Source organism: Haematobia irritans, chromosome 1, assembly GCF_050003625.1.
Source record: "Haematobia irritans isolate KBUSLIRL chromosome 1, ASM5000362v1, whole genome shotgun sequence".
NCBI classification, from domain to species: Eukaryota; Metazoa; Arthropoda; class Insecta; order Diptera; family Muscidae; genus Haematobia; species Haematobia irritans.
Window position 1 is genome coordinate 250,075,522 of NC_134397.1, and position 27,525 is coordinate 250,103,046.

A 27,525-nucleotide genomic window follows, 5' to 3' on the forward strand; every position below is an offset into this window, starting at 1 on the left:
TGGTCAGGTACATGATTTTCCCGACCATGTAATGGTCTCAAATTCTATCATTTAAATAATAAAACATGTTTGCGGTATTTGAGAACCATTTAAATGCTTATTGCCAGCATATATGGTTCTCTGCTCGAAAATTATTTTTACAAAGACAAAATACATGGTTTTCGCGACAATTACATACTCTAGATAAGCATTAAATGTATGCGGCAACCATGTCCAAACATGTTTTTTCTGTGCGTGTAACATTCTAGGAAACATAAAATAATCTCCATAATTAGAACTTGCATTTTATTTACCGTACACTGAAAAAAACGCATACTCGGTTCCAAAGATTTTGTCTTTACTTTAAAAAATTTGGTATTGACTCCGAGCCAAAGAAGCGGAGAATACAAGTAAGGATACATTTAAGACACAATTTTCTTTTAAATTTAGGTTTTGTGTACTTGTTTCTAGGAAGCAAATTTTAATTTTTCGCTTTCTCAGCTTTTTTTCTTCATATGCTATCAAAGTCCTTTAAAAACGAGTTAACGGCAACTTTTTTTTCCAAATTAGGACTCGACTTCCAGTAGAAATTATGCTATGTTTGAAGTAAAAAACTTCTTTAAAATAGAGGTTTGAAAAACATGTCCTATATTTGAACGATTATTTGCTTTGTAGTCAAGATGCAAAAAGACAACAAATTTAAAGACAATTTCATTAAATGTAAAGAATTTTTCTGAATTATTAAAGTCAAGTTGACCTTAGCCTATAAATTTTTTCTTTCGTGTTAAGATACCCATTTTTAAGTCAAATCACTTAATTATAAGGACAATACGACTTCATTGACTTTGGGACAAGGAAAATAACTTTTTTTTAGAGAAATGCGTCTTCTATGCTAAGCAAAATTTGTATTCGTATTTTAAAGACATGAAATCTTTGTCCTCACGACAATATTTTTTTCAGTGTATATACCGTACATTAAATCTAATTTGCGTAAAAACTTAGTTACTTACAGAAATGTAAAGTGTTTTAGAAAATTTAGTTTAGCCAGAGTCCGAATCGAGCAAAATTTTTACGACTCCGACTCCAGCAAAATCTTCAGACTCCGGCTCCACAGCCCTGGTGATAACCATTATATTCCGTGTACTAAATTGATCACTTCATATATAAATAGATATTACGATACATAATTAGATATAACCATATGTTATACCATACATAGCCAGATGAGAATATATACACTCAAAAAAAATTTACTTGGATCCATAGATTTTGATCTTCCCTTAAGGATTTTGGTATTGATACCGAGTCAAAGATGCGGCTTCTTTAAAATAATGAAATTTTTATAGCGACCTATCTGCCCCTATATATATTGGATCTATGAAATTAAAATTAGGTTACAGATATCATTTATCGAATTTCATTCTATTTTCCCGGTATAGTAATAAAGCTATTCACGTACAAACAAATGCCAGTTTAAAAATCCAAATTATAATGGATACTTCAAAGTAAAAAATATTCCAAAAAAAAAAAACTTTAAACCAAAGATTTTTGAAGCGTTTCTATCTTAAATCTAAAAATTCAATATTTCAGTTAATTTAAGGACGATTTCTTTAAATCAAAAATGTGTTTCTTTACTTTAAGGAAAATTTGCCTTAGTTTAAAGACATGCAACTTTAACGAAGGGACGCAAAGTTTCAAAATGTGTGTCCTAGATTTAATGAAAAAATTTTTGAAGCAAAGATTATGGTTAGGTTAGGTTAGGTGGCAGCCCGATGTATCAGGCTCACTTAGACTATTCAGTCCATTGTGATACCACATTGGTGAACTTCTCTCTTATCACTGAGTGCTGCCCGATTCCATGTTAAGCTCAATGAAAAGGGACCTCCTTTTTATAGCCGAGTCCGAACGGCGTTCCACATTGCAGTGAAACCACTTTGAGAAGTTTTGAAACCCTCAGAAATGTCACCAGCATTACTGAGGTGGGATAATCCACCGCTGAAAAACTTTTTGGTGTTCGGTCGAAGCAGGAATCGAACCCACGACCTTGTGTATGCAAGGCGGGCATGCTAACCAGTGCACCACGGTGGCTCCCAAGCAAAGATTATAAACTTTCGTTTAATTAAAATTTCATTATTTTAAAGAAATTTGTCCTTAATAGTGTGTAAATTGCGCATTCTAAAATTGAGGTTGCGTAATCTTTAATATCACGTAAATATTTTTTTCAGTGTACAGATCTTATTTATCAAATTTTCATTCTATTTCCCGGTATATTAATAAAGCTATTCACGTACAAACAAATGCCAGTTTAAAAATCCAAATTGTAATGGATACTTCAAAGTAAAAAATATTTACTTAATTCCAAAAAAAAAGAAAACTTTAAACCAAAGAGTCTAAATCCTCAAAATGAGTCTTAGCCTAATATTTCAGTTAATTTAACGACGATTTCTTTAAATCAAAAATGTGTTTCTTTACTTTAAGGAAATTTTGCCTTAGTTCTAAGACATGCGACTTTAACGTAGGGATGCAAATTTTCAAACTTTTTTTCCTAAATTTAACGAAAAATATTTTTGAAGCAAAGATTATGAACTTTGGGAGCCACCGTGGTGCAATGGTTAGTATGCCCGCCTTGCATACACAAGGTCGTGGGTTCGATTCCTGCTTCGACCGAACACCAAAAAGTTTTTCAGCGGTGGATTATCCCACCTCAGTAATGCTGGTGACATTTCTGAGGGTTTCAAAGCTTCTCTAAGTGGTTTCACTGCAATGTGGAACGCCGTTCGGACTCAGCTATAAAAAGGAGGTCCCTTGTCATTCAGCTTAACATGGAATCGGGCAGCTCTCAGTGATAAGAGAGAAGTTCACCAATGTGGTATCACAATGGACTGAATAGTATAAGTGAGCCTGATACATCGGGCTGCCACCTAACCTTCATTTAATTAACATTTCATAATTTTAAAGATATTACACACTATTGTAAATTGTGCATCCTAAAATTGAGGTTGCGTAGTCTTTAATACCAAGTAATATTTCTTTCAGTGTAGTATTTTATCAAATACATTAGATCTGGTTCAATATTGGGAAATGATGGAATCTTATTCCATCTTCGGATCTGCTCAGATCTAATCATATCAAATTAGATATAGCAAAACAACTAGATAAAAAAAATGATACTACTAAAGCTTTATTCACAATCATTGAAATTAATTTGCACAAGTGCTGGCTGGTGATGATTAGTGATCCATTGGCATGGTGCCGTTTGTTTGTATTTCTATAAATACGACCAATTGAATATTGGAATTTGGACTATAATCCCCGTTTTAAGAATAGTGATATTTTCCCGTTTCGTATTACCTTTAATTAATCATTAATAGTTTCCTCTTAGATGTCATATAAGCTTTGGACTTTGTAGACTGTATTATCCAAATACTCTTATAAATGATGAAATATGGAATGAAAATAAAAACAAACAAATGTAATCTCAATTTTATGCATTCGATTAGTGAAGAGGGTAGTTGATAAGATTTCACTTAAATACTTGTGAATATTCTTAATCGTGCAAATTTCAAATTTGATGCGAAAGGGTTTAAGCGACATGTGGTAATAAAATTTTTCGTGATTAAAATCTCTCGATAATGTGACAAAGAAAATTTTATTTTTTTTCCAATGAGTTGTATGCCATTTTGATATGAAACACATACACACCAAAGAAATAGGGAGATATTTTTGAAAAAAAAACTGACTATAAAAAAAAATATTATCATTAACAGTCGAGTTAATAATATTAGAAATAACTTCTCAAATTGAAATGAATAATGAATATCACTAAAAAAAATTCTCGAACAATTTTCCATTTGATACATATTAAAAATTTACATGAATGTGAAGAATTTTGACCCAAAGTTTTTATAGAACTTAATTTTTTACCATATAAAGTCGAATATCACAACAAAGTTTTTGCACGGATGAAAAAGACTGTTTTTCATATGTTTGGCTATAAACATTATATGTTTGGAACACAAATTTTTAAACACAATATTTTTGAGTGCAAGCATATAATGTTCATAAACTAGCATAACATGTTTGGGACATATATGTTAATATGTTAGAACATATTATGTTTGGGACATAAAATGTTTGTAAATATAATATGCTTGGATGCAAACATATATTAATTTAGAAATAGCCTATAAACATATATGTGTTTAGTAGCTTGGAGCGCTATTTAACAGGGAGCGATATTGAATTAAGTTGGTGGTTGTTGCTTGTTATTACAAAATTAACATTTTATTTTTCCTTGGACAATTGATCAGCTACTTCTTTGATCCTTACAAACTGTGTGGTCCGCTGTTCGAATCCCCGTCCGGCAAAAGGTAAAATTAAAATAAAAAAAATCATAAAATTGAATAATTTCTTCTACAATGTTTGTATTACAGAAAAAGGTGCTAAGAACTAAAAAATCTCGTGGAAGTGAGAAAGATGTCGGGGAATATACAATTGGGCAGAAACAAAATTTTGAGCATTCAGGTCGAAAACCTATGTTGTTAGCACCTATATTACCTGTTTATTTTCGTAATTCATTATGATTGTAAATAAATAAATAAATAAATAAAATTTTGAGCACAATATTGTTTGGGAGAATTTTTTTAAGCATATGCAAAATGCTTCCAAACATATTATATGTTCACATAATAACATATTGTTTTTTGGAAGACAACAGTATTGAATTTGGATGAAAAATACAAAATGTTTGGAACTTAGACTACCCAAACATATATTGTTTAGACCAATATGCTTTCAAACATATTATATATTGGAAGTGATCAAACATATAAATGTTTGGGCAATACCCAAAAATGTATATGCTTGAAGCAAAATATGTTTGGGAGTATATGTTACAGAAGCGATTTTTTGTGAGGGTGTGGGTAAGTAAAAAAATCGTCATATCAGAATTATATCAGAATGCCGACTTTTTTAATTTGTTTTTCTTTTTCGTTTTGAAATGAAATATTTTAAACCAGCAAAAAAAATTGGAAGTTGTTCCACATACATTCCTTTTTAAGAACATCCCGGGATCAGCCACCAATTTTTTCCACTTGCAATGAAGTTCTTTTGGACCAGTCTATTTGCTATTGGGCAGTTCAAAGTGAAAATTTAAATGTTGGACAAATAAATGTCGCAAAAAAGAATAGAAATTTAACAAAAACCTGTGCCTACACACAAAAAAATTTTTTTCTGATTCAATCACGGAATTAATTGATTCAATTAATTTTTTAATTGAAATGTCTTCAATTACAGAAATGATAGTATCAATTAAAAAATTAATTGAAGGCCAATTAAAAAATTAATTGATCCAAATACAAAATTGATACTATTAATGTTTGTGATTGATTTTTGTTTCAATTAAAAATTTTGTTGAATCAATTAAATTTTTAATTGAATATTTTTTAAAACTCTATTAAATTTTAAAACTCTAATAATTGAAAAAAATTTCATGAATTTTTTTTTCTGTGTATTGAAGGTTTTGCAAATTACTAAAATTTAAAATTTTTATTGAGAATATGGAAAAATATATTTCTACAAAAATATACGCCGAAAATAATAAAATAAGACATTTTTGATAAAAAAAATTGCAGATGGTGAGATTTGAACCGGTTTTCTTTATTTTTTCATTCATACTAAAAAAGAACATTTCTATAAGTAGTTACAATGTTATGCCTTGGTGTCATAGTACGATTATACTACATATATTTGAATTGACATTTTGACGCTTCATGTTCAATGGCTGGTTGTGCCAAGGCGTTCTGTTATGATGTCAACATGTTTGGACCGAAAAAGTGTAAAAAATGTTGATAAATATAAAAAGTGAAATTGGCGAAAGAATTTTTTCTTCATTCAAAAGAACTTCCAAGGCACAACTTTTAAAACAATGCAAAGGCTCCGGAAACGAAATACTTCCGTCGTATGACAAGCCCATGTAAAGTTCATTGGAGATGATCTAAGTTTGCACTACTTCCGGATCACAAGTTTGGGATCCAAACTACTTTTTTGGAAGCACTTCTTTACTGGGGTACCGTCATAAGTAAAAAATGTTTTCCTAATTCCAACAAAAAACTTTATATCTAATGTCTTAGTATCTATCACTATATATAGTTGGATCTGATGTTAGCTCTGATCATATATAAGTCTACCTAATTCCATCTCATAGTATCTGGGTATATTGCTTATATAAAGATGCCAATTTTGTGATCTTATCATATATGATTAGATCCCCAATTTTTACACATATAGTTAAAAGGCATACGACTCGTGCGTCCAAGATTCTTATATTAAATTTAATGAAAATAAATTTTGGAGCAATGATTATAAACTTTCTTTTAATTACAATTTCATTATTTTAAGACATTTATCCATAATATTGAGTAAATTGCGTGACTTTCATATTAGGTCAATATTTTGTCAATGTGGGGATCGTTTTTTTATAAGAGCTATATAATTATGTGCCGATATGGACAAATTGTTCCATGGTTGTTCAAAAGGATATATCAGGTACCAATTTTCAACCGGATCGGATGAAATTGGATCTTTCAAGATACTCCAAAAGTCAAATCAGGGGAGCAGTTTTTATGTAGGATATACCCATCTGTATTACAAGCCACGTTTCAAGCGAAATATTTTCCTTCAGAACTTAGCGTGATTTCAACAGACGAACGAACAGACATCGAGTTTATCGAAGTTTATTTCTATAGAAAATTTAGTCAAAATTTTATTTCTTTAGAAAATTTTGTCAAAATTTTATTTTTATAGAAAATTTTGTCAATATCTTATTTCTATAGAAAATTTTGTCAAAATTTTATTTTTATGGACAATTTTCCCAACATTTTATTTCTATAGAAAATTTTGTCAAAAATTTATTTCTATAGAAAATTTTGTCAAAATTTTATTTCCATAGAAAATTTTGTCAAAAATTTATTTCTATAGAAAATTTTGTCAAAATTTTATTTCCATAGAAAATTTTGTCAAAATTTTATTTCCATAGAAAAATTTTTCAAAAATTTTTTTTTTTCTATAGAAAATTTTCCCACAATTTTATTTCTAAAGAAAATTTTTCCACAATTTTATTTCTATAAAAAATTTTGTCAACATTTTATTTTAATAGACAATTTTCCCAACATTTTATTTCTATAGAAAATTTTGTCAAAAATTTATTTGTATAGAAAATTTTGTCAAAATTTTATTTCTATAGAAAATTTTGTTAAAATCTTATTTCTATAGAAAATTTTGTTAAAATCTTATTTCTATAGAAAATTTTGTCAAAATTTTTTTTTCTATAGAAAATTTTGTCAAAATTTTATTTCTATAGAAAATTTTGTTAAAATTTTTTTTCTACAGAAAATTTTGTCAATTTTTTTTTTCTATAGAAAATTTTGTCAAAATGTTATTTCTATAGAAAATTTTGTCAAAATTTTATTTCTATAGAAAATTTTGTAAAAATTTTATTTCTAGAGAAAATTTTGTCAAAATTTTATTCTATAGAAAATTTTGTAAATCGATTCATACGATTCTGTTCCTAAATACATTATCATCAGTGTAAATATTAATCATACCGGTACGGGTCAGTAGTACATTCTTTGTGTCTCAGTTAAATTTTGCCGACACATCTGATACCTACATAGTCTGTGAGCAATATCGTTGCTGTCGCAGTCGTCTACTCTTTGCGCTCACAGTCTACGACACAAGTAGTAGTAACGGCAAAAAAACAAATAATCAAGAGAATAACCAAAAAAGTTCTACTATTAAGCAATGAAAGCCATTCTGCCAATACCAGTTTTAATTCAACAATCGGGGAGTGAAGTCAATTCGTAGAACTAAATGAAAGGATTAACAAACGAATTATAAAAAAAGACCCGATAAAAAAAAAACAGAACTACAAAATTCAAAAGATCGATTAACAAATCGATCAAGAAATCATTAAACTAAAGGATTATTTATATTAATAATATTTTTCAACACTTCAACAAAATAAAGGTTAGTAACTTAAATGGGAATAGGGTAAGGTGGTCCACTACCACCATCATTAACGCCGATGCTGACGTACGATCGAAAAGCAATAGATATTGGTTGAAGGACGGCTTTTTAAGTCCACGCAAGCCATCATTGGCATGAGTTCGAAATCTCTATGTCCATCACTGTCTCACTAATGGACCAAATCCAAATGGCACTCGTTTACTGGCAATTAGAAATATGCACTTCCATTCAAGTACCATCTTGTTGTATACTTACCTCTCTTCTACGGGGCTTCAATTAACGCTTTATATATTATTGATGTACAATAGTGTGTTGTAGAATGCATATTATTCCAAGGTTATTGGGGGCATCCAAAACATTTACATTAACATCGTACTGTGGATATTATTTGTTGTTTCCCCCATATACAATGTTATTTAATTTTGTGACAAATTTATTTTGTGCTGGGTAATTAACAAAGCTTTTTAATTCATTCAAAACAAAATATGTTTATGGAAATTCAACATAAACATATTTTGTTTTGAATGAACTAAGTTCAAAATGGGTTTTCCTCACTTGATTTAGTTTTTTTTTTGCTATTTTAGAAGGGAATAAGTGAGTTAAATGGAAATATGGTAAATCACTTTAAAAAATAGACATTTTTAGAAATCTTGGGAAATGTGAAATTTTAAATGACAATTTGCTCATTATTATCGCTAAAATGAAAAAAACGATAGTAAAATAACTGCTGTATGTTCATAGCTCCATTAAAATTAGCCCCAAAACCTAAATGAAGTAGAACCCCCATATAGAAAATTTTGTCAACATTTTATTTCTATAGAAAATTTTGTCAAAATTTTATTTCTATAGAATTTTTTTTCAAAATTGTATTTCTATAGAAAATTTTGTCAAAATTTTATTTCTATAGAAAATTTTGTCAAAATTTTATTTCTATAGAAAATTTTGTCAAAATTTTATTTCTATAGAAAATTTTGTCAAAATTTTATTTCTATAGAAAATTTTATCAAAATTTTATTTCTATAGGAAATTTTGTCAAAATTTTATTTCTATAGAAAATTTTGTCAAAATTTTATTTCTATAGAAAATTTTGTCAAAATTTTATTTCTATAGAAAATTTTGTCAAAATTTTATTTCTATAGAAAATTTTGTCAAAATTTTATTTCTATAGAAAATTTTGTCAAGATTTTATTTCTATAGAAAAGTTTGTCAAAATTTTATTTCTATAGAATTTTTTTTCAAAATTTTATTTCTATAGAAAATTTTGTCAAAATTCTATTTCTATAGAAATTTTTCCAAAATTTTATTTCTATAGAAAATTTTGTCAAAATTTTATTTCTATAGAAATTTTTCCAAAATTTTATTTCTATAGAGAATTTTGTCAAAATCTTATTTCTATGGAAAATGTTTTTAAAAATTTATTTCTATAGAACATGTCATTTCTATAGAAAATGTTGTCAAAATTTTTTTCTATAGAAAATTTTGTCAACATTTTATTTCTATAGAAAATTTTGTCAAAATTTTATTTCTATAGAAAATTTTGTCCAAATTTTATTTCCATAGAAAATTTTGTCAAAATTTTATTTCTATAGAAATTTTTCCACAATTTTATTTCTATAGAGAATTTTGTCAAAATTTTATTTCTATAGAAAATTTTGTCAAGATTTTATTTCTATAGAAAAGTTTGTCAAAATTTTATTTCTATAGAATTTTTTTTCAAAATTTTATTTCTATAGAAAATTTTTTCAAAATTTTATTTCTATAGAAAATTTTGTCAAAATTTTATTTCTATAGAAATTTTTTTCAAAATTTTATTTCTATAGAAAATTTTGTCAAGATTTTATTTCTATGGAAAATGTTTTTAAAAATTTATTTATATAAAACATTTTGTCAAAATGTTTTCCTATAGAAAATTTTGTCAAAATTTTTTTTCTATAGAAAATTTTAGTTCTATAGCAAATTTTGTCATTTTTTGTCTATAGAAATTTTTTGCAATTTTTTTTCTATAGAAAAATTTGTCAAAATTTTATTTCTATAGCAAATTTTGTCAAAATTTTATTTCTATAGAAAATTTTGTAAATCGATTCACACGATTCTTTTCCTAAATAAGTCGATGTTTTAGATAACTAATTTCAATGAAACAAATTTTAATAGCAAAGTTTATAAAGTTGCTCAAAATTGAGATTTTTTGTTATTTTTGAAGTGTCAGTGTTGGTGGAAATGGAGATTTATTGTCATTTTTAGGATTAGAAATTTTAAATGACGATTTGCTCATTATTATCGCTAAAATGAAAAGAAAAAAAAAAAACAAATGATAGTAAAATAACTGCGCTATATTCATAGCTCCATTAAAATTAGCCCCAAAACGTAAATGAAGTAGAACCCCCAAAAATTATATGGTAAAAAAGAGCACCAAATTTTTGTATATTTTTCGGGGAGTAACTTTATTTTATTTTTACATTATGAAAATAAACCCCAATTTTTCAAATGAAAATGAGCCCCAATTTCCTTTTTGGGATTTAGCTTCGTTTTCAAATGGGGCCTACTTTCTCATTCTGGGATTTGACAATAATAGCATCTATACGCAGACAGAGTCCAAAGTGGGGCTAACACAATTCTCAAGAGATTTGTACTCAGGGACATATATTCAATAATTTCAAAAACAAGTTCATTTTTGTGCATCACTTACGGATCAATTTTTTAAGTCAAAAGTGAAAATGAGTTCTAATTATACCCTGCGCCACACTGTGGAACAGGGTATTATAAGTTAGTGCATATGTTTGCAACACCCAGAAGGTGACGAGATAGACACATGGTGTCTTTGGCAAAAATGCTCAGGGTGGGCTCCTGAGTCCATATAGCCATGTCTGTCTGTCCGTGAACACATTTTTTGTAATCCAAGTCTAGGTCGCAGTTTTAGTCCAATCGACTTCAAATTTGGCACAAGTATGTGTTTTGGCTCAGAATAGAACCCTATTGATTTTGGAAGAAATCGGTTCTTATTTAGATATAGTTCCCATATATATATATCGCCCGATATGGACTTATATGGCCCCAGAAGCCAGAGTTTTACCCTAATTTGCTTAAAATTTTGCACAAGAAGAACAATTAGTACTATAGTCAAGTGTGTCAAATTTTATTGAAATCGTTTCAGATGTAGATATAGCTCCCATATATATCGTTCGCCCGATATGGACTAATACGGTCCCAGAAGCCAGAATTTTAACCTAATTTGCTTAAAATTTTGCACAAGAAGAACAATTAGAACTATAGTCAAGTGTGCCAAATTTTATTGAAATCGGTTCTGATTTCGATATGCTCTCATATATATCGTTCGCCGATTTACACTCATATGACCACAGTGGCCAATCTTTTACACCGATTTAATTGAAATTTTGGCATATATTTTTGATTGGAAATATTTGTTTTTGTAATTGAAATGTCAATTGGGATAATAAATATTTCAATTACAAATATAAACATTTGCAATCAATATCTTAAGTTATCTTACATTCTGTTTTAATTTGATTAAAAAGTGTCACTTAAGTTTTTACTTGATTAAGATTTAAGTTTAATTTAACTTTTCAGTTGGAAATATTTTGGTTGTATTTTTTCTGTGAATGCCGGCTTTTTAACTTTTACAATTGATTTTTCCACTCAATTTCCCAATACCAATATGTTTTCAAAGAATTAAAAGTTAGCTGATTTTAAATATATCTCAAACAGTTATCTTCGTAGATCCGAAAATTACCTGAAACAAAATTTACCATTCATAAATTCGATGTACCCTAATGTATGCGTGCGTTTTGTTTTTGCAATAATTGGTTTTCTGAAAAGTTCGTTAATTTTGGTGTTTAATGACTGGGTAAGATAATTCCACAGAGATTCTTTTGTGTTCAAGTATTATGAGTGAGAATACATTGGCACTTTATTTAATTTCCAGTTGGCCTCCAAATTTTCACAAAAAGCCATAGATAAATCTATGTCAACAACAAAAACAATACAAAAAGTTTAAAAAAATCTTAAAACCACTTCTAAACAGTAGCTTACTAGATATGGTTTTAGACATTAAACAAAAAAAAAACAGAAAAAGCAAGAATATGCTAAACACCCAAAATATGCCTCATATGCCATCGTTAAATAAACTTGAGAATTTAAATTTCTCAAATACCATTGAATGTATCGATTTTAGTATTAAATTTATTTGGTGAATATGAACCTGTCTTTTTAAATAATCCCAGTGTTTAATTTAAATTGTTAATAGACATTACAAAAAATATTTAAATCTGTACCCTGTTCCCTTATCTCATATGAAAGCTTTCATTAGTATTTCAAACAAAATTGATTTTCATACATTATATGTGACAATTTTATAGATTTCAACTCGGGTACAGAGCCAATTTCTCAAAATACCTATGGACTTTTGAACTGAGAGTTTTTCCCACAGATAATAAATAGCTTATCTGTTTGAAAAACTCTTTCGACTTAAGTTCAAAAGTCGATAGTATTTTTGAGAAATGGGATTTAAGGTATAGATAAATTATTTGAGTGACATTTTGACATTATTCAATATTTAAAAGTTTATATTTAAACAAAAAATTACGACAAAATTAAATTTTGAGCATATGTTCTCTTTACGAAAAACACAAAACGAAATGTCAGAAAATTCATTTGGGCTTCTTCAACATTTTCTGGTCGGAAAGCGATGGGTCATCTATTACTTACACTCAAAAAAAAAACTACTTGGATCCAAAGATTTTGATCTTCCCTTAAGGATTTTAGTATTGATTCCGAGCCAAAGATGCGGCTTCTTTAAAATATAGATATTTTTTTAGTGACATATCTGACTTTAAATATAGGATAGTTATAATTAAAATTAGATTACAGATCAAATTTAACGAATTTTCATTCTCTTTTCGCAACTGTTCACATAAAAACAAAACGCAGTATAAAAATCCTAATTATAAACGATACTTCAAATTAAAAAATGTTTTCTTAATTCCAAAAAAATTTAAACTTTAAACCAAAGATGCTAAATCCTCAAAATAAGTCTTAGCTTATATTTGAAGCGTTTTTATCTTAAATCTAAAGATACCATATTTTAGGTAATTTAAGAACGATTTCTTTACATCAAAAATGTGTTTCTTTAGTTTAAAGAAAATTTGCCTTAGCTGAAAGATGGAGGGACGAAAATTTCCAAAATGTGAGTCCCAAATATAATAAACTTTTTTTTTTTTTGAAGCAATGACTATGAACTTTATTTATATTAACATTTCATTATTTTAAAGAAATTTATCCTTAATATTTTGTAAATCGCACATCCCAAAATTTAGGTTACGTAATCTTTATGATAACGTAAATATATTTTTCAGTGTACGATGAAAATAATATATATGTTATCCCAGCAAAATAAAAAATTGGAAGTTCTTCTAAAGGCACGATTTTAAAAGCACTTCTAAAAGTGCCCTCCCAAAGATGTTCTTTATTTTAACTACACTGGAAGTTCTTTTGATTCAATTTTTTAAAACTCGCTTTTTTCATATTTTTAATAAGACATTTTAAATTATTTTGTTTCAAATAGGTTTCAAAGTTAGTAAGAATTAATAAAATGGTACAAATTATTCAAATTTTACCGAAAAAAGTCTAAATGCATTCTAGAATGAACTAAAAATCATTAAAAAATATAAAAATTATTTATTTGGCAAAATATCACAAAATTTCATAATTGGCATCCAGAACATTGAATTCGGATCACACCTTAAGAAGTGATGCAAACTCAGTGCAACGGCTTTTGAAACGGTGGACATACATCCTATGACAATTCCCAGCAAAAAAATTTGGAAGTTCTTCCAAAAACACAACTTTAAAAGCACTTCCAGAAGATGCACTCCCAATGATGTTCTTTATTTTAACTACCCAGGAAGTTCTTTTAATTCAATTTTTTATATCTTAATTTTTTTCATACTTTTAATGGGTAATTTTAACTTTTTTTGTTTGAAATAGGTTAAAAACAGAGTGAGAATTCATAAAATGATACAAATGATTTAAATTTTGTCGAAAAAAATGCTAAATCCAATCTGAAAAAATTGTGAATTTTTGAAAATATTTGAGGTCAAACGTTTCCGACAAGCGTTAGAATCCATTAAAAATTATAAAAACTATTTATTTGACAAAATATTACAGAATTTTTTAATTTGTATCTAAAACATTGAATTCGAATCACACCTAAAGAAGTGATGCAAATTCAGTGCAACGGCTGTTGAAATGGAGGACTTCCGTCCTATGACAAGCCCGTGTTAAATTCATCGCTGCTGCGCCAATTTTGCACCACTTACGCATCCAAAAAGAACATTATCACTACTTTTTTGGCAACGCTTTTTTTGCTGGGAAGCCTATGTTAAATTCATCGCTGCTGCGCCAATTTTGCACCACTTACGCATCCAAAAAGAACATTATCACTACTTTTTTGGCGACGCTTTTTTTGCTGGGTATTACATAAAAATGGCTTGGCTTCATACCATGAATGAAAATTTTTGAGAGCGATATTTAGTTTGAAATTTTTTAAATTTTTTTTACTCAATATGATTTTCGTTAAAGTTAATTTAGTATATTACTTTAAATCCTATAAAATTTCCTTCACAACAAATGTGCCATTTGGTGGTATTTTGGCTGTGAAGAAAATTTTATTGGATTTATACTACAGTAGGTCGGTGAATTTGAAATTGACCTGTTAAAGTAAAATATTAAATATATTGGACATTGATGCAATTATTATTATTTTTTTTTATCAAAAAACATAAATGATTCAATTCATTAATTTTTTAATTGAAACACTTATTTTTTTTTAATTTATGTCGATGATTGATATGAATATTTCTTTTGATATTTGAGAATAGGAACTAATCTCTGGGGTCACATCTGGAAAATATGGAATTTTATTTTTGTTCTACCACATCATCGACATCAGTTGGAAAAAAGAAAAGATCACGCGTTTGATACAAAATTTCTTTGTTTGCTTTGAATAAAGGTTATTTTCAATAATCTTTTGATATTTGAGAATAGGAACTAATCTCTGGGGTCACATCTGGGAAATATGGAATTTTATTTTTATACCCTCCACCATAGGATGGGGGTATATTAACTTTGTCATTCCGTTTGTAACACATCGAAATATTGCTCTAAGACCCCATAAAGTACATATATACTGGGTCGTGGTTAAATTCTGAGTCGATCTGAGCATGTTCGTCCTTCCGTCCGTCTGTTGAAATCACGCTAACTTCCGAACGAAATAAGCTCCCATATAAATGGGCCCCCAAATTTGGCTTGCGAATCCTCTAAGAGAAGCAAATTTCATCCGATCCGGCTGAAATTTGGTACATGGTGTTAGTATATGGTCTCTAACAACCATGCAAAAATTGGTCCACATCGGTCCATAATTATATATAGCCCCCATATAAACCGATCCCCAGATTTGGCTTGCGGAGCCTCTAAGAGAAGCAAATTTCATCCAATACGGCTGAAATTTGGTACATGGTGTTAGTATATGGTATCTAACAACCAAGCAAAAATTGGTCCACATCGGTTCATAATTATATATAGTCCCCATATAAACCGATCCCCCGATCTTGGCTTGAGGAGCCTCTAAGAGAAGTTCATCCGATCCGGCTGAAATTTGGTACATGATGTAAGTATATGGTCTCTAATGACCATGCAAAAATTAGTCACCATCGGTCCATAGTTATATATAGCCGCCATATAAACCGATCACCAGATTTGACATCCGGAGCCTCTTGGAAGGCCAAAATTCATCTGATTCAGTTAAAATTTGGTACGTGGTGTTAATATACGGCCTCAAACACCAATGCAAAAATTGGTCGAAATCGGTCCATAATTATATATAGGCCCCATATAAACCGATCCCGAAACTTGACCTCCGAAGCCCCTTGGAAGAGCAAAATTCATCCGATTCGGTTGAAATTTGGTACGTGATGTTAGTATATTGTATCCAATAACCATGCAGGAATTGGTTCATATCAGTCCATAATTATATGTAGCTCCCATATAAACCGATCCCCAGATTTAGCTTGCGGGGCCACAAAGAGAAGCAAATTTCATCCGATTCGGTTGAAATTTGGTACATTGGTACACTGAAAAAAATATTGTCGTGAGGCCAAAGAGTTCATGTCCTTAAAATACGAACACAAATTTTGCTTAGCATAGAAGACGCATATCTCTAATATAAAGTTGTTTTCCTTGTCCAAAAGTCGATAAACTTTTCATTGAAGTCGTATTGTCCTTATAATTAAAAATGGGTATCATAACACGAAAGAAAAATTGTTTAGGGTAAGGTCAACTTGACTTTAATAATTCAGAAAAATTCTTTAAAATTAATGAAATTGTCTTTAAATTTGTTGTCTTTTTGCAACTTGACTATAAAGCAAAAGATCGTTCAAAAATAGGACATTTTTTTCAACACTTTATTTTAAAGATGTTTTTTACTTGAAACATAGCATAATTTCTACAGGAAGTCGAGCCTGAATTTGGAAAATAAAATTGTCGTTAGCTCGTTTTTAAAGGACTTTGATAGCATATGAAGAAAAAATCTGAAAAATCGAAAAATCAAGATTTGCTTCCTGGAAGCATGTACACAAAACCCAAATTTAAAAGAGAATTGTGTCTTAAAAGTATCCTTACTTGTATTCTCCGCTTCTTTGGCTCGGAATCAATACCAAAATTGTTAAAGTAAAGACAAAATCTTTGGAACCGCGCATGCTATTTTTTCAGTGTAGGTCCATATCGGTCTATAGTTATATATAGCGCCCAGATAAATCGACCCCCAATCACACAAGAATTGGTCCATATCAGTCCATAATTATATATAGCCCCCATATAAACCGATCTCGAGATTTGGTTTTGGAGCCTCTTGGAGGAGCAAATTTCATCCGAGTCAGTTGAAATTTGGTACATTGTGCTAGTATATGGCCGTTAACAACCATTTCTAACTAGGTCCATATCGGTCTATAGTTATATATAGCCCTCAGATAAATCGATCCCAATCACACATAAATTAGTCCATATCAAGTTCATAATTGTAGCCCCCATATAAGCGACCCCCATATTTCAATTCTGGCTTTCTACGTATCGTGCAAAAAGTCCATATCGATTCGTAATTATTTGTAGACTTAACTATACATAACCATTTCGTCTAATATATACCACGTATGGACTTACGCACAATTTAGAAAACGATGTTAAGAAGTTTTAAGATACCACAACCCAAGTAATTCGATTGTGGATGACAGTCTTTCGTAGAAGTTTCTACACAATCCATGGTGGAAGGTACATAAGATTTGGCCTGGCCGAACTTACGACCGTATAAACTTGTTATGTTTGATCTACCAAAGGGTACATCAGTTGGCAGAAAGGAAAGATCACGAGTTGCATAAAAAACGCCTTTGTTTGCTTTGAATAAAGGTTATTTTCAATGTGATTGTGTGTGTATTTCAGTCTGGTCTATAACGTCGTATTGTCGTCCATAGTTACGATTCAAGTACCCACAGGAGGGTTCGATTGGCACACTGAAAGAAGGCTTTTTTTCTCTGAGGAACAAACTTTTAGACAAACGTTTATCATAAATTATTTGCTCTTAAAGAAAATACTTTATATTGATAATTCGTTTGTCTAAAAGTCTGTTCCGGAGCTAAGTATTTTTTCCTTGGGTGTAGTTTTGTTGGCTTTCAGCAGATAAGGTCCTTGGTATATTTGGGCAGGCTTATTAAATCGCAAATCCTGTAAATACATTGTTGGTATTATTTTTTTAAGCGAATCGATGATCGTTAGTCTAAGATTTTATTTGGGAGGGAATAAATATTTAAATTTAATTTATTAATTTAATATTAAATTACTAGATTTAAAAAATCATGAAAACACCATGAAAGTGTTGTTTTTTTAAATCGATTTTTGACTATTCCATTTTGACGAGTCTTCACTTGAGCATTCTGCCTATTGATTTGTTTAACAAACACTTGTTATCGCAAAAATGTTGAAAATGTTAAAGACAACATAACAAAACAATGAAACGCGTTATAATTGGCCAAAGCACTATACCACTATTCAATAATAAGAATACAAAAATAAATAAATAATAAACTTATTCAGGGTCGTCTACTATTATTAATTAACAATTCTTTATCCCAATGAATCAAAATTTAAGCACCATATATTGAATATCTACATATTTATATTCATACTTCCGTAAACCATCGATATATTGTAATTAAATAATGTTAACAAATTCAAGAGTTTTACAAACTAAAATAAAAAAACAAATACAAATATATACTGCACTATGGGTTAAACGATCAATTCATGAGGTCAAAATTATAGTTAATCATTGGTTGTGGTACACATTTGTGCTCTGACCTTACTTGGCAAAATTAGCATTGCTTAGATTGAATTATACTAATAACCGACTGACTCACAGATACACGCAGAAAATAACTATGATTTTCGTGATCGATTTCGAGGAGAAAATTTATATAAAGTACACTTAAAACAAAACAAAAATAACCCTGTACACGCTCACAAAAAATCGCTTCTGTAACATATACTCCCAAACATATTTTGCTTCAAGCATATACATTTTTGGGTATTGCCCAAACATTTATATGTTTGATCTCTTCCAATATATAATATGTTTGAAAGCATATTGGTCTAAACAATATATGTTTGGGTAGTCTAAGTTCCAAACATTTTGTATTTTTGCATCCAAATTCAATAATGTTGTCTTCCAAAAAACAATATGTTAATATGTGAACATATAATATGTTTGGAAGCATTTTGCACCCAAAAATATTATATGCTTAAAAAAAATTCTCCCAAACAATATTGTGCTCAAAATTTTATTTATTTATTTATATATTTACAATAATAATGAATTATGAAAATAAACAGGTAATATAGGTGCTAACAACATAGGTTTTCGACCTGAATGCTCAAAATTTTGTTTCTGCCAAATTGTATATTCCCCGACATCTTTCTTACTTCCACGAGATTTTTTAGTTCTTAGCACCTTTTTCTGTAATACAAACATTGTAGAAGAAATTATTCAATTGTATGATTTTTTTATTTTAATTTTACCTTTTGCCGGACGGGGATTCGAACAGCGGACCACACAGTTTGTAAGGATCAAAGAAGTAGCTGATAAATTGCCCAAGGAAAAATAAAATGTTAATTTTGTAATAACAAGCAACAACCACCAACTTAATTCAATATTGCTCCCTGTTAAATAGCGCTCCAAGCTACTAAACACATATATGTTTATAGGCTATTTCTAAATTAATATATGTTTGCATCCAAGCATATTATATTTACAAACATTTTATGTCCCAAACATAATATGTTCTAACATATTAACATATATGTCCCAAACATGTTATGCTAGTTTATGAACATTATATGCTTGCACTCAATAATATTGTGTTTAAAAATGTGTGCTCCAAACATATAATGTTTATAGCCAAACATATGAAAAACAGTCTTTTTCATCCGTGTAGGGCAATAAAGTCCATTCAATGATAATAGTTCCTGCTAATGCTTCCTTGACTTTAATAATTTTTTTGTATGCTAGTTAAATGAACTAAAAAATAGGACTATTTTACACAAATGATGCGTAAAGATTTATTAAATTCGTATTCCAACGAAATAGTTGGTAAACGAAATGTATTTCGCTTGTACGCTCGTTGGATTTATATATTAAGTGAATATACCCAAAAAAAAATATTTCCAATTAAAAAGTTGATTGAAGTTGAAAAGTTTCTTCTATTAATAAATTAATTGATACAATAAACTTTTTAATCAAACTCGGAAAACTAAGTCAATTAAAAAAAGAGCTGGACATTTTTTTAATTTAATTAATTGTTAATCAAACCAAAAACATTAAGTCAATTCAGAAAGTAATTGAAAATAGTTACCTTTTTTAATTAAAATATTAATTGAGTTTTGCAATCAACATCAATTAAATTTTTAATTGAAGCAATTAAAAAATTAATTGGAATTTGCAAAAGAAATCAATTAATTTTTTAATCAATTATTTTTTTATGCCCAAGTAAAACTGTGATTGATACTATAATTTTCGTGATTGTAGACATTTCATTTATAAAATTAATTGGATCAATTAATTTCGTGATTGAATCAGAAAAAATGTTTTTTGTGTGTAAGAGTATGGTCACACTAGGCAAATATCTGTCCAAAACCAGTGTCAAACTTTTTTTCCAGTAGCACTTTCGAAATATTATTGGGTACCGTTTTCGAAAGATGCTCTTATCGTGGTGTAATATATGCATTATGAGCTAAAAATTTTTGCTGGGTTGACTGTGGCGACGAATCCATTTTGCATATCAGTCAAATATTTGCCTAGTGTGACCGAACCGTAAGACTAAATCAATCCAAAAAGCATGCAAAGTAGTTTTTTAAAGCATTGATAGTAATATGACAGGTTAGGTTATGTATAGTGACAGCCGTTATTTCAGGCTCACAGACTAATCAGTCTATTTTAATACCACAGTGATGAATTTCTCTCTTATCACTTACACAGAAAAAATATCACCAAAATATTTCCAATTAAAAAGTTGATTGAAGTTCGAAATTTTTTAAATTAATAAATTAATTGATACAATTTACTTTTTAATTAAGATGGAAGCATTAAGTTAATTATGCCAATGATTAAACATTTTAAAATTTTTATTTAAAAAATTAATTGATACAATTAACTTTTTAATTAAACTCGGGAGACTAAGTCACTAAGTCACAAAGTGATCGACATTTTTTTATAATTTTGAACTAAACATTTATATCAAACTATCAATTTTTTAATCAGTAAGTCAGTTAAGAAAGTAATTGAAAATATTTACGTTTTTAATGGAAAAAATTAATTGAGTTTTGTATTCAACATCAATTAAATTTTTAATTGAATCAATTAAAAAATTAATTGAAAATTCCTAATAAAATTAATTAATTTCAATTAAAAAATTAATTGTATCAATTAATTTCGTGATTGAATCAGAACAAACATTTTTTGCGTGTAGTGCTGCTCAATTCCATGTTAGCTCAATGACAAGGGACCTCCTTTTTATAGCTGGGTCTCATAACGGTGAAACCACTTGGAGAAGTTTTAATACACTCAGAAATGTTACCAACATTACTGAGAGGGGATAAACTACCGCTGATCGGTCGCCTCTGACTGGGTTTGAACCCATGATCCATAACCAAAATTCATTTTGGTATGTCACGCAGTAAAAACTCCTCAGCAATACCGCATGCTTGAGAATAATGACTTACCATCACCGGATAACTTCGGTTAACACACATCAAATTTTTACGAGTACTACCACCTAGCCAGTGTTGCCAGAGAAATTTTTCGAGATACCCTACAAGGGCCAAAAAAGTTCTCTACTTTCTCCCACATTCCCAAAAAATATTCCCTACAAATTCCCTTACAATACTTTTCTATAGAAATACAATTTTGTCAAAACTAAATAAAATGTTGACAAAATTTTCTATAGAAATAAAATTTTGACAAAATTGTCTACAGAAATAAAATTTTGACAAAATTTTCTATAGGAATAAAATTTTGACAAAATTTTCTATAGAATTAAAATTTTGACAAAATTTTCTGTAAAACTAATGTTTTGAAAAAATTTTCTATAAAAATAAAATTTTGACATTTTCTATATAAATATAATTTTGACAAATTTTTCTATAGAAATAAATTTTTTACAAAATTTTCCATAGAAAAAAATGAGAAAAATTTCTATAGAAATAAAGTTTTAACAAAAATTTCTATAGAAATAAAATTTTAACAAAAATTTCTATAGAAATAAAATTTTAACAAAAATTTCTATAGAAATAAAATTTTAACAAAAATTTCTATAGTAATAAAATTTGGACTAAAATTTTTTATAGAAATAAAATTTTGGCAAAATTTTCTATAGAAATAAAATTTTGACAAAATTTTCTATAGAAATAAATTTTTGACAAAATTTTCTGTAAAACTAACGTTTTGACAAAATTTTCTATAGAAATACAATTTTGACAAAATTTTCTATAGAAATAAAATTTTTACAAAATTTTCTATAGAAATAAAATTTTGACAAAATTTTCTATATAAATAAAATTTTGACAAAAAATTCTATAGAAATAAAATTTTGACACAATTTTCTATAGAAATAAAATTTTGACAAAATTTTCTATAGAAATAAAATTTTGACAAAATTTTCTATAGAAATAAAATTTTAACAAAATTTTCTATAGAAATAACATTTTGACAAAATTTTCTATAGAAATAAAATTTTAACAAAATTTTCTATAGAAATAAAATTTTGACAAAATTTTCTATAGAAATAAAATGTTGACAAAATTTTCTATAGAAATAGAATTTTGAAAAAAATTTCTATTCCTGCTCTAGAGCAACCAAAAATGCAAAATTTATTAAAAATTGCGTTGATTGTTTATACGTCCCTACCAGACGCAAAATATTAGAAAATAACCTACATATAGGGAATATCCCCGACTTCTGGCAACACTGCACCTAGCCAATATATTTGTTGTTTATGTCTCACACACTATATTCTTTCTTCATCTCTCATTAATTTAGCTCTTGGCAATGCTCAGGGTACTTTTCTTATAGGACATTTAATAGTAATTACCTACCAATTCTGTACTAGGTTACCACCTCCAATATTATTTGGTAATGGTAAGTTTTTGTGGGTATCATTATCAAATAATCTTGGAGGTTACATATTTAAAATTTTTTACTATTAAATAGAAATCTGGTTTAAATCTTGAAGATACGTCTTTGCAGCATTACCAAGGGCTAAATTCTAAACGAGAACGAAATATGAGAAAACTATGTCGTTTGCGCCAAAAAAAAAAACAGGAAATGTGTTTAGGCTACGTGTTAGTACTCAAGAAAATCTGATGTATTGTACCCGAAATCGTCCTATTCCAATCATTATTCCCAAGCATACGGTATTGCTGGGGGGTATGCTACAAACACTCTTGGTAAGCAAATTTTCACCTCAACTAGTTACCAAGTTTTTACTGGATAAAGACCTACACATTTGGAAATGTTTTAATGAGGCATGTCATATCTGAATTAATTACAATACAATTTCGTTCAATTGTTTACTTATAAATCGCTAAGAAGGCGCGTGAATCACAGAACATGCCATGAGAATTGGCATGTGGTTGAAAGGAAGTGGAAAGACAAATTCATCGAATGAAGTGAACTATGGGTCAGCTTTTTCATAAAATTTGCAAATAATTGCAATATACTCTACAATTCTAAGTTTCAGGCATAACCTCTGGACATGCAAAGTAACAGCAATAATCCCATGAAGAATATGTAATGGGTAAATATTGAGGTAGGTTTGCATATATCGAATCTGCTTTTGGTGACAAGCCCATGAATTGGTTTGGGTTTATTTACGGTCAAAACTTAATATTGGAAATTTTGTAATGAGTCATTTCATTTGAACAGAAGAATGAAGATTTCCAACGAGAGTGTGCTACAATAACAAAAATTTCTCGTTTCTTTGGAACGAAATTTTAGATAAAAATGTTTTTTTTCTTAATTATTTAAGGACATGCTTTACAGACATGCGATTTTAAAGGAGGCACGCGAATTTCAAAAAATCGTTCCTTACGTTTAAAGACAACAACAATTTTTAAAGCAAAGATTACGAACTTTCTTTTAATTAAATTTTCATTATAATAAAGAAACTTGTCCTTAATATTGTGTAAGGTGCGCATCCCAAAATTAAGATTGCATAATCTTTCATATTAGGTCAATATTTTTTTTTCAGTGTAATTTTAAAGTGGTAAAAAGTCATCAATAATACACAAAACGAAATGTACTAAGATGCAACAAAGCTTGCCACCATTTTATATATTCTAAAAATCAATAAAACAAACTGTATTTTTAATCATTCAAAGTTGAAAGGTTATTAATATTTATATTTGGTTGATATATATTTTCGCAAAATAATTAAAAAAAAACAACAACAACAAATGGAAAGTTTTTAAAATATGCAAAAATATGTTCTTATATTTGCGTCATATCGAATAATCTTAAACATTCAAGAGTGTTTGATCAAAGCCTGGAATATTTTTAAATTCAAATTATTTATTTAATTTTGTATTCATATTAAAATTGCAATTAAATTGTTTATTCAAATGTACTTCGTTTTACAAACCAACTCAGTTCGAAGTTTTGATGTCTGATGTTCTTTTCTACACCAAAACGGCTTATATTGCTCTTACTCGATATTTCTTCATTGTTCTGGAAAGACATATTGTAGGTATCGATATTTGGAGAAGGGAGGATGCATCTGAAGATTGCAACTTAAGTTGTTTGATTTCTTTAAACGAAGTTTCTTTAAATGTGCTTGAGTGTGCATTACATAATGCTTTATAAATAGACATACTAGTGATTTCTACATCCAGACGAGAGACCATCCAATTGGGAGCCACCGTGGCGCAATGATTAGCATGCCCGTCTTGCATACACAAGGTCATGGGTTCAATTCCTGCTTCGACCGAACACCAAAAACTTTTTCAGCGGTGGATTATACCACCTCAGTAATGCTGGTGACTCTGCCTTCCAATTTGAATGATCGCATCATCGGAATTAACCAGTTGGATAGGTTCGGTTAGGTGGCAGCCCCATGTATCAGGCTCACTTAGACTATTCAAGTCCATTGTGATACCACATTGGTGAACTTCTCTCTTTTCACTGAGTTCTGCCCGATTCCATGTTGAGCTCAATGACAAGGGACCTCCTTTTTATAGCCGAGTCCGAACGGCGTTCCACATTGCAGTGAAACCACTTAGAGAAGCTTTGAAACCCTCAGAAATGTCACCGGCATTACTGAGGTGGGATAATCGACCACTGAAAAACTTTTTTGGTGTTCGGTCGAAGCAGGAATCGAACCCAAGACCTTGTGTATGCAAGGCGGGCATGTTAATTATTGCACCACGGTAGCTCCCACTAATGCACCCAGCAAACAACTTCAGCATCTTTGTAAAGGAAGAAAACTCAAGCAACACTTAACCTTGCAAGGAATTCATCGATGAATTTATAAAGAAAGTCCCACTTAAATGCGCTTCTTTTTTATGTATGAATTTCAACGCTTTCAGAAGAACAAAATATGGATGTGGAGAGCATGAAATTAGAACTTGCACATAGTTCGTGATAAAATACACAAACAAATCTTCTTTATAAGAGTGCAACCTTGTAAGCGAGAGACGAAGCACCCGCTTACCCTAGTGCAACTCAGCTGCGCTAATTTCAGCACCACCATTATTTACATATTTTAAGTACATTGTTTGTCTTATATGTGTAGAATGAAGCGCTGTATTCTGCACTGAAAATGTCGAGAGGAAAAGTAGTGCCTACAGTATGGACACTATAATTTTACTGCTTCCAAATTTCATTTCTTTATTTCTGTGTCTACGGAATTTACAATTATTTTTTGATGGGAATGAAGTGGATAAACCGGCATGGGAAACACATGAAGGTGAACAACGATGGCCACCAACTGATAAAGTGGATCAACTATAACAAACGTGGGCAATAGAGAAAAGAAACCAAAATCATGTGAGGTTAGTAATTTTACCAAAGATATCCGGAACCAAAGGAGAAATATTATCTTGAACTGAAGGATTGTTTGAAACCGGAATCAGGAATTGACGAAACATCGCCACAGAAATTTGGGGCATCAGGAAACTCATTCTCACCATCGGAAGGAGAATCACCAGAAACGGATCAGAATCATCCTGTGTAGTTGAGTCATCTAATAGCGAGATAGCCTCTAATAAAGCCGTGTCATACATGCCACCTTGGGAAAATTATGGAAACGATAACCCCATGACAGAACCCGGAGAAGAGGAATTAGCGACAATTGTGGAGATAGATGGATGAGATTGGCGGTAGATGTACAGGGTTAGAGGTCCACAACCAACACCTACAGAATGGAAAACGGAAGGAAGGGAGAGTGAAACATCCTGGCCGAAAATTATGGGAACAGTAATGGAAGAGATGAAATCACCCAAAAAAAAAAAGAAATATGTTGTTACAGGCATAGTTGAAAAAGATAAATTTTGTTCACATTTGGGAGCTGTTCATTTATGGGAGGTTAATTTTAACTTTGATTGAAACCTCCGGAATTGACGAAACATCGCCACAGAAATTTGGAGCATCAGGAAACTCATTCTCACCATCGGCAGGAGAATCACCAGAAACGGATCGGAATCATCCTGCGTAGTTGAGTCATCTAATAGCGAGACAGCCTCTAATAAAGCCGTGTCATACATGCCACCTTGGAAAAATTATGAAAACGATAACCCCATGACAGAACCCGGACAAGAGGAATTAGCGACAATTGTGGAGATAGAAGGATGATATTGGCGGTAGAGGTACAGGGTTAGAGGTCCACAACCAACACCTACAGAATGGAAAACGGAAGGAAGGGAGGGTGAAACATCCTGGCCGAAAATGATGGGAACAGTACTGGAAGAGATGAAATCACCCAAAAAAAGAAATATGTTGTTACAGGCATCGTTGAAAAAGATAAATTTTGTTCACATTTGGGAGCTGTTCATTTATGAGAGAAAACTCTGGACTTTTGAAAGCAGTCACAAAAGTACATTTAAATAATATGTATTTTTAAGTGAATTAAAGCTATCAATACTTTTTTTATATTTCAATAATGTGTCTTTTTGTACAAAAGGCACTTTTAGCTGTTTTTTTTTTTTTTGAAAATCTGGCAACGCTGTAGTGGAAGCATCTACAATTTCATGTTAAATACCGCTTTAAAAACTTTCAAAATATTAACTTTGATGAGAATTCGAAATAGTTTTGCAATAAACAAATGACAATACCAAATGCAAATTAAAAATTTTGCTAATGTATGCATGTTTCATCTGAAAAATTATCAAAATTGGTTTAACATCGGATTTTCGATGTCCAGTTATTAGCGTTATAGGTCATTACACTTTACTCTCAGTTGTTGGCTTTTGCTTTTGCTTTTCATTTCCATTTACATATATTTTTTGCACTAACAACTTAAGTAGCCGGCAGTGATTACCCTATTCCATCTGATTTCATGAAATACTGACATAGAAACTACATAAATACGTATACTATATTTAATACATATATGTATGTGTGTGTATTATGGATGTAGAAAAGTACTGTCAAAATCAAGTTCAAGATTTTTTATGTTTGCCTTTTGTTTGATTTTCTCGTATGTGGCATGTATTTTTCTTTCTTCTTCTCTGTCGTTACTGTTTTGTACCAAAACACATGATTTTTATTTATGATTAGATTTTGAACAAATCTAAGAGGCAAGAGCTTCACAAATTCGTTATTGATATAGGCGAATCGTGAATACCCTATATATGAATTCTTTTTGGAGAAAAACAAAAACAATTTTAAAATAGGAAAATTTTGAAGTATATGTAGGA

General features: G+C 29.7%; 1 protein-coding gene and 1 long non-coding RNA gene across 3 annotated transcripts in view; both read left to right on the forward strand.

The window, feature by feature from the left end:
• The window catches only part of LOC142219851 (acyl-CoA Delta-9 desaturase-like), an 86,684-nt gene that overhangs the window by 38,330 nt on the left and 20,829 nt on the right, over positions 1 to 27,525 (forward strand). The window contains exon 1 of one of the 2 annotated variants that reach the window (XM_075288631.1): positions 7,746 to 8,004. The exons of the other annotated variant lie outside the window; for it this stretch is intronic. The gene's annotated coding sequence lies outside the window, so the exon portion shown is untranslated. Of the gene's footprint in view, positions 1 to 7,745; positions 8,005 to 27,525 lie in introns of those variants that run through there. 2 annotated transcript variants of the gene reach the window in all.
• Positions 4,050 to 4,602, forward strand: LOC142219623 (uncharacterized). Its single transcript, XR_012717675.1, has 2 exons — positions 4,050 to 4,349; positions 4,413 to 4,602. It is a non-coding gene; the product is annotated as an uncharacterized LOC142219623 (long non-coding RNA).